This window comes from Acinonyx jubatus, chromosome C1 (genome assembly GCF_027475565.1).
Source record: "Acinonyx jubatus isolate Ajub_Pintada_27869175 chromosome C1, VMU_Ajub_asm_v1.0, whole genome shotgun sequence".
Classification (NCBI taxonomy): Eukaryota; Metazoa; Chordata; class Mammalia; order Carnivora; family Felidae; genus Acinonyx; species Acinonyx jubatus.
The window spans coordinates 92,227,763-92,236,029 of record NC_069381.1 but is presented as its reverse complement, the minus strand read 5'-3'; the positions used below and the strand labels follow the sequence as shown (position 1 = coordinate 92,236,029).

The 8,267-nt window shown below is 46.9% G+C and overlaps 1 long non-coding RNA gene across 1 annotated transcript; it reads left to right on the top strand.

Annotated features, from left to right (window-relative positions):
• Window positions 1-303: 303 nt before the first annotated feature.
• Window positions 304-1,763, top strand: LOC128312074 (uncharacterized). The gene is made up of 2 exons (XR_008290870.1): window positions 304-1,217; window positions 1,485-1,763. It is a non-coding gene; the product is annotated as an uncharacterized LOC128312074 (long non-coding RNA).
• Window positions 1,764-8,267: the final 6,504 nt, after the last annotated feature.

Below are 8,267 nucleotides of genomic sequence, written 5' to 3'. Positions count from 1 at the left end.
AGAAATGAATGACAGAGAAACACATTAGTGACACTCTGACACCACACTCAGAAAAATCTGGATTCCGGGAAACTCTACAGGACGAATGAACCAGGTTTTTCAGGAGATAAGAGGCCTGGTGGAAAGGATGAGGGAAGGGGAATCTATGGACGGAAAGAAGCTTAAGAGGGAGCATCAACCAACTGCAGTGTATGGACATTTGGGTTCATATTCAAACAACCTCTAAAAAAATATTTGTAAGACAGAATTGACACACTAATTTAGATATTTGATAATATCAAGGAATTACTAATTTTTCAGAAGGGATAAGAGTTTTTGTGGTTATGTTTGAAAAACAAATCCTTACTTTTTAAAGACACATGCTGAATATCTTACATTTGAAAGGATGCATTTGGGATTTGCTTCAAAGTAATGGGAAGGGGGCAGGAGATAGTGTGTGAGGATACGGGTAGGTCAAGATTGTCCACAGTTGTTGAAGCTGAGTGATGGCTGCATGGAGGTTCATTTTATTATCTTTTTACTTGGCATATGTGTGATACTGTCCAGAATTAAAAGTTAGCAAAAGGAACAAAGGAGAAGGGAGCCAGTTTCTCTGATGACGAAATGCTGAGCTGAGCTCTGGGGAAAAGAGCCCTGTGCTTGAATAAGACAGACCTCATTTCAGTCCCACCTTTCACGTTTACTGGCTGTGTGTCCTTGGGCTATTTATCTACCCTCTCTGAGCCCCAGAGCCTTCACTTATAAAACTGATACCATAAAGCCTGCCTTATAAGGTTGTTGTGAGGAGGACACACAATCTTATCTGGGAAAGTGCTTGGAAAACTAAGGAACATTGGGTATTTTATCTCAAGGGACGGGTAGAGCATGAGATCAAGGCATAAGGAGACTATGCCTCTTCGCCCCGCCCCTCTTCAGGGAGTTAAGCTCCCCAGTTTTTCATTGACAGCTGCAGGGTGGGCCTTTTATAGAAAAATACTCAGGTATATAATTTTATTTAGCAACTTATTTATTTATTTTTATTTTGCGAGAGAGAGAGAGAGAGAGAGAGAGAGTGCGTGAGTGGGGGAGAGGAGTGGCGGGAGAAAGAGAAAGAATCCCAAGCAGGCTCCACACTCAGCGAGGAACCCCATGCGGGGCTGGACCCCACAACCTTGAGATCATGACCTGACCTGAAATCAAGTCACATACTCAACTGGCTGAGCCACCCAGGCGCCCAGGTATACCATTTTAATTCCCTTGTTGTTTTTTTTATTATGTATTTGTGGATTGTTTACTTTTTGTTTTCGTTTTTGGTGGGAAGGTTGAATTTTTTGTTTGGTTTGGTTTGGGTTTTGTGGGGTTTTTTTTTTTTTTTGGTGTTTTTTAAAAAATTGTTTTCTTAGTGGTTGCCCTAGGGATTACCATCTTAAACAACCTGGCTTAGATTACACTAACTTAATTTTTTATTTTTATTTATTTTTTAATTTTTTAATTTTCTTTTTAAGAGAGAGAGACAGAGTATGAGCAGGAGAGGAGCAGAGAGAGGGAGACACAGATTCCAAAGCAGGCTCCAGGCTCCAAGCTGTCGGCACAGAGACCGACGCGGGGCTCGAACCCACAAACCACGAGATCATCACCTGAGCCAAAGTCGGGCACTTAACTGACCGAGCACCCAGACGCCCCTAACTTAATTTTTTAAAATATTTGTGGTGTTTAATTTTTCTCAAGCATTGCGATGTGAACAGTGAATTGAGTATACCACGTCTATTAAAATATTGTTCTGACATTTTTCAAAAATCTGCAAAAGCAGGGATTAGAGAAAAACCAACTATCATTTTACCTTGAAAATTGTCAACTCATAAATGATGTAGGTTCTCTTCCTGTAGAACCTGTAGCAGATTCCAGAGAGTGCATGATTTTATTATCTGCCGACATTTTAGTATTTCTTAAAGACCCAATGTGGATGAGCAATAGAGGATCAAAAGAGACTTCACATACACATCAACCAGTTGCAGATTATGGATCTTATAAAGATCCTGAATCAAATGAAATGTCAAACCAGGAAACAAACGAGACAATTGGGGAAATACACTAACTTAATTTTGATAGCACACCAGAACTTTGTTGCTTTATTGCTCTAATACTCCCCCTCCATAATGCTGTTATTTTTATAGGTCACATCATTACACATTTTTTTTTTTTTTTTGCCCATCAACATAGATTTATCATCATTGCTTTCTGCAGTTTTCTTTTAAATCAGGTAGGAAAAAATACATTTACACTGTCTTTTGTATTTACCTATGTATTTACCTTTACACATTCTTATTTCTTCATGTGCATTCAGATTTCTATGTAGTAGGTTTTCATTTCAGCCTGAAGAACTCACTTGGTATTTCTGGTAAGTCAGACCTGCTGAGTGACAAACTCTCAGTTCTTCGTTGTCTGGAAAAGTCTTAATTTTGCCTTTGTTTTTGAAAGCTGCATATAGAATTTTTTTCTGGGTATAGAATTCTTGGTAGACAGTTCCCCACCCCCCACCCCCCCCCCACCTTCAGCACTTTGTGAATATCATCTCACTGCCTTATAGCCTTCATAGTTTCTGATGAAAAGTCAGCTGTGGATCTTACTGAGGCGTTCTTGTCCTGTTTGCATCATTTCTCCAGGGTCTCTTTGCCGTTTGAAAGTTTGATTATGATGAGTCTAGGTGTGGGTTTCTTTGAGTGTCCCTACTCGGAATTCATTGAGCTTCTTGAATATGTGGATTAATGGTCTCCATCAAGTTTAGAAAGTGTCAAACTATTTCCTCAAGTATTCTTTCTCTTCCTTTGTCTTTCCTCTCCTTCTTAGGCTCCTACGATGCACAGGTTGGCGTGCTTGTTGATGTCTCGTAGGTCTCTGAGGCTTCATTCATTTTTCTTCATTCTTCCCATTATTCAGGCAGGACAATCTCAATGGACTTATCTTCAAATTCACTAATTCTTTCTTCTGGCTGTTCAAGCCTACTGTTGAGTTCCTGTGGTGAAATTCTCCTTTCAGTTAATATACTTTTCAACTCTAGAATTTCTATTTGGTTCCTTTTTCATGATTTCTTTCTTTCTTTCTTTCTTTCTTTTTTTCTTAGAGACAGGGAGGGAGAGGGGGCGGAGAGAGAGGCAGAGAGAGAGAGAGAGAGAGAGAGAGAGAGAGAGAATCTTAACCAGGCTCCATGCTCAGTGTTGAGCTGGACTCAGGGCTGGATCCCACAACCCTGGGATCATGACCTGAGTCAAAATCAAGAGTCAAACACTTAACCCACTGAGCCACCCAGACGCCCCCCACCCCCTTTTTATAATTTCTATACATTTGTTGACATTCTTCATTTGGTGAGATATTATTCTCATATTTTCCTTCAGGGCCTTTTTTTAAGATTTTATTTTATGTGTAAAGTTTATTTATTTTGAGAGAAAGAGAGAAAAGGAGCATGAGTGGTGGAGGGGCAAAGAGAGAGGGAGAGAGAGAGAATCCCAAGCAGGCTCTGCACTGTCAGAGCAGAGCCTGACGTGGGGCTCAATCTCAACTGTGAAACCATGACCTGAGCCAGAATCAAGAGTTGGACGCTTAACCTACTGAGTCACCCAGGCGCCCCTTAAAGGTTTTGTTTTTAAGTAATCTCTACACCCAACATGGGGCTCAAGCTCACAACCCCGCGATCAAGAGACATGTGCTCCACCAACTGAGCCAGCCACGCACCCCTTTCTTTAGTTCTTTATACTTGGTTTCCTGTAGTCTTTGAACACACTTAAAATACTTGACTTAATGTCTTTGCCTAGTAAATCCAATGTCTGCACTTCCTCAGGGACAATTTCTATCCATTGCTTTTTTCCCTTATGTCTGGACCAACTTTCTCATATCTTTAACACACCTTGTAATTTTTTGTTGTGGTGGTGGTTAGAACCAGACTTTCGAAATAATCTAATGCAGCAATTCTGGATATCAAGTTCCTGCTCCCTCCCCAGAGTTTGTTGGTGTTGCTGCTATAGAAAAATACTCCAAACATAGCAGAGGCTTTGGGCCAAAATTTCTTCAAGACAGAGGATGTTCTTTGGGTGAATGGATAGAGAGAGGCTCTTGCATGTGGACATGGAGCTCCTCTGAGGAAAACCTACATGGACTGAGTGCCTACACTGCGCTCTGAGAATGATGCTCTTTGAGTCTCCCTCAAATATAGGCAGAAGGAGGGTTCTGTCCCTAGCCATTTCCCGGTCTCCCCAGAATCACTAGTGTGTTGAACCTGCAGATGTCACACTCGGTGATCCTGATTCAGCCTCGGTCGTGCCATCCCAGCCTGTGACAACCTCCTCCGGAGATCTGGCTGGTTGTATGGTGAGCAAATGCCCAGCCTCTTCGCCCAGGATCAGGCAAAATAAGAATAACACCAAAGCTTGTTGCCCCCTAAAGTGATCAGTGCCCAGATGTCGCCTTGGCCAAAAATTAGTCAGAGACCTGGGAGAAGCCCAAAGGGTGGGCAGGGAAAAAACACATGGGTCATAAAGGACCCAGCCAAAGGGACTCTGTGGAGGGGCTGGCAGTCAGGAAGGGACTCTCCCAGAGGCCCAGGTGGTGGGCACATCACCCTGGAGGGGCTCTTTCTCTTTTCCTGGAGGATTTAGGGTTAGCAGCAGGGCCGAGTATGAATCTGGTAGGAATCTGTCCCAGGTCCTCCTGCCCGGTGCCAGACTAAACAATCCTGCCAAGGGAGAGAAGAAGAAGGAGGTTGCTAAGGCCCTGGGAGCCCTCCAAGCCTGCCAGACTGGAATGAAGTGTCCATTTGTGTAACAAGCATCTGCTGAATGCCTACTAGAGTGTGATGTGACAAGACCGTGGGCTTTGAAAACAGGCAGATTGGGGTTGAAAACTAGGCTCTGCCGCTTACCACCTGCTGTGACCTTGGCCAAGCAGGTTTTAAGTGTCTCTAAACCTTAGTTTCTACATCTATAAAAGAGAATATTAGCACCCACTGACGGGGCTATTGTAGGATGGAATGAGATGACATTTTTATAGAGTGCCTCACCCATACCAGGCAATTAGTCAATGAAAGCTATTCATCTTGTTGGCAGCATTGGATAAAGACTATTCCTCTATGACTTCCTCTGCCTTGATTTTCCTAAGGGCCTGCACAGCCCTGCACCCTTGACCAGGTCCTCTGTTATAAGCTCTCACAGCACCTGTGTCTTCCTACCTCTGTTTTGGTTTCAGAATTACTTACTTGTGTCACTGACCTATCTCCCCCACTGACTCTTTTGCTCATGATTTGGTGCTTGGTTTCTAGCAATAAATGGGGAAATGAATAAGTGAGGATGAGGCTGTGGCCTTCACAGACCTCATCAGGTGCGCACACACAAAGAGGCTAAATAGCAGAGTGGCTGGGACAGGTGTCCAGGACCTCTGAGCAGGCCTGGGGCCTGGGAGCTGGAGTGGCTGGAGTCCAGCATGGGGCTCTCACCCAGCTCTCCTCCAGGAGCTGGTTCAATAACTCCCTTGATCCAGCCTCCTCCCCCTCCCCCACCTGTAACCTCTCCTGCCCCACTGCCACCCAGTCCCAGAGCTGCATCAGTGTGGACTCTGGACAGGGCCATGGGGGTCAACCTGTGGGCCTTCCCGTGGTCTCAGACCAGCGATGGGGCCATGGCAGCCGCAGCCCCTACAGGCCTCAGAATGAGCCTCTCTGTGGTTTGGTCACTTTGCCATGGGGTTTTCCAGGCTGACAGGTCCACCTTGTTCCCCCAGGAGTCCCAGCATCCAGGCCATCCCCCTTTCCCAGAAACCGAGGTGGGAAGCCAGGGGACAATTTGCTCTGCTCTGGCAGAGGGGCAGTTCACTGCGGGAGGGGAGTATGGGCTCTTTCCCCGCGGCTGCCCAGCAGCTGACTTGGGCATTGCCCATGCCTTTATGACTTTAGCATCTGGTTCAAGGGGTCGCCAGACGCCCACCCAGACTCCAGGCCCCTACCAGCCTTTTCCTTGCCATGGCCCGCAGTCTGCACGAGGTTAACCTCAGGCTTCTTCCTGGTTGTCTCTGATTCACTTTCCTGTCTCTGGCCGGATAATGGTTTGGGGTTTGGCTGGGCCCTTCTATTCACATACTCGAAGACAGAGTTCCTGACCCTGCCTGCCAATGGGTACCTACTGCCTCCCGGGGCCACTTTTCCCTGGGTCTCCAACCTGTCTCCTGCCTCCAGCCGGAAATCCTTGAGTTACAAGGTATCCGAATCCTCACCCAGGTGGGAAACACCCAGTTCTACCACCTTGTGCTGAGAATAGCCAGGGCCTGGTAGCATCCCGCCTCCCTGGTGCCTGCCCCGAATGGAGCTGTGTTTAGCCTGGACCCCCTGGGACCACTCGGCAAAGGCAGCATCAGAACACATTTTGTTTGGGGACAGCCCTTTGGAGTCCACCTGGTGCTCTGTGGTTTCTCCCCTCAAGCCATGTATATACCTGGCTTGTATTCTGAAACCAGTTCTAAGGATGAGGAGAAACCTGAGGTTTGGAGAGATTGAATACTTGCCCAAGTCTGTACTGTTAGGCAGTAAGAAATCCAAGCCAGCTACCTAAATGCTCTTGCTCTGAATCCAAAGTGACTATTGTTCCATAGATAAGACCCTTCTCCAGCAGCCGCGGCAACACGTGAAACCCAGGAGAAGCCTGCTGAGGTTCCCTGGCCTTTCTTTCTGGATACCTCCTGGGGCTTCTGGAAAGGCAAGTGAGGGGCAAGGATTTTTGTTTGGTTGGTTGGTTGGCTGTTTTTTGTTTGTTTGTTTTGTCAATCCTTGCCTTGAAGTATACATTCCATCCATAGCACAGTGATTAGAGAGAGTTCTAACATAACTTCATCTCCATCGGAAGCCAGAGAGAACCTTCTACTGAAAACCCCTTCTCTGCTTGGCTAATGAACTAGTATAGTTATCCAGTATACATTCCACTGGTTAATACCAGTGAGGCTCTAGAAAAGGGCACCCATGAACTCTGGTCAGAATTCGCATTATTATGCCTTCATTCACACATTCAGTATTAACCTTTTGACACGCGTTTATCGAACACCTACTGAGCGCCAGATACTCTTGGGCGTTGGGATGAGAGAGGGCTGTGGCACGGCTCCTGCTACAGTTCACGGCCTGGTGGGACAGACAGACCCATTAACAGGCTCTCAGTCTGTTGGAACACAGAGGAGGAAGGAACTAAGCCTGGGTGGGCCTCAGAGGCCTGGGTCAGGCTGGGAAAGCATCTCAGAGGAGGGGACTTTTAAGCTGGGCCTCGAAGGAAAAAATATGAATAAGTTTCTTCAAGAATCTTTTCTGAGGGGCTTTTCATAAATGATAGGAAATGCTTACGAGAAATGATGAGGGATAGGGTGGTAGTGGGGGCTAAGGGTGTAAAGAGGGATGACAGAGACACCTGGGAACTTAGTCCCTGGCCAAGTTTCTTTGGGGCCGGTCCTGACCTTATAACCTCAGTCCCCTAAGTGCAGGGACCCAACCTTTTAGTCGGCACCGCCCAATAAGATTTCTGCAATGGTGCAAATGTTCTGTTTCTGTGCTATCCAACAGGGTAGCCACGTGTGTGGCTAGTGAGCCTTTGAAATGTGGCCAGCGTGACTGAAGAACTGGATGTTTCCTTTTATTTCGTGGTAAGTCATTTCAACTTAGTCCCCGTGTCAGACAACGCACCTCTATGTGCTTCTCACTCTGGATCACATTTGAATCATGTAAGATGCCTTGCAGAATTTCTGATGCCCGGTGCCCGAGCCTTTATCCTGTGATTCTGATTTTGCTGATCTGGGGAGGGGGGGGTGGTGCGGTTTGGGCATCAGCTGTTTTTTGAAAACAACTCCAGTGTTTCTCAGGTGAGCCAGGGTTGAGGACCATTGGTCGGAAGCTTTGTCCACCTCTCTCTCACAGGTGGGGAGGTCCTTGTTTCACAGGGTTAGTTTAGGGGAGTGGGCTGTGCCTTCAGTCACCCTGGCTTTCCCCAACACCGCTCCCCCAGTTAAGGCCACACTGCCCAGTAAGAGGGGCAGGCCCTAAGACCCTTCGCACAGCCTGACGGCTCTCCCCATGCCGGCCTCACCCACCTCCCAGTCGAGGCCGCGTTCAACCACCTGAGCCCCGCTAGGACAGAGCCCCCCGTCCCCTCGCCGGACAGCAGGGGTCAGTGGTCAAGAAGCCTGGTCCTTGCAGGTCTGGGGACCTTGGACAGAGCCCAACCAGCCATTTTCCCAGGCTGGGCGAGGCTGGGCTGGAGCGGGGGCCGCTG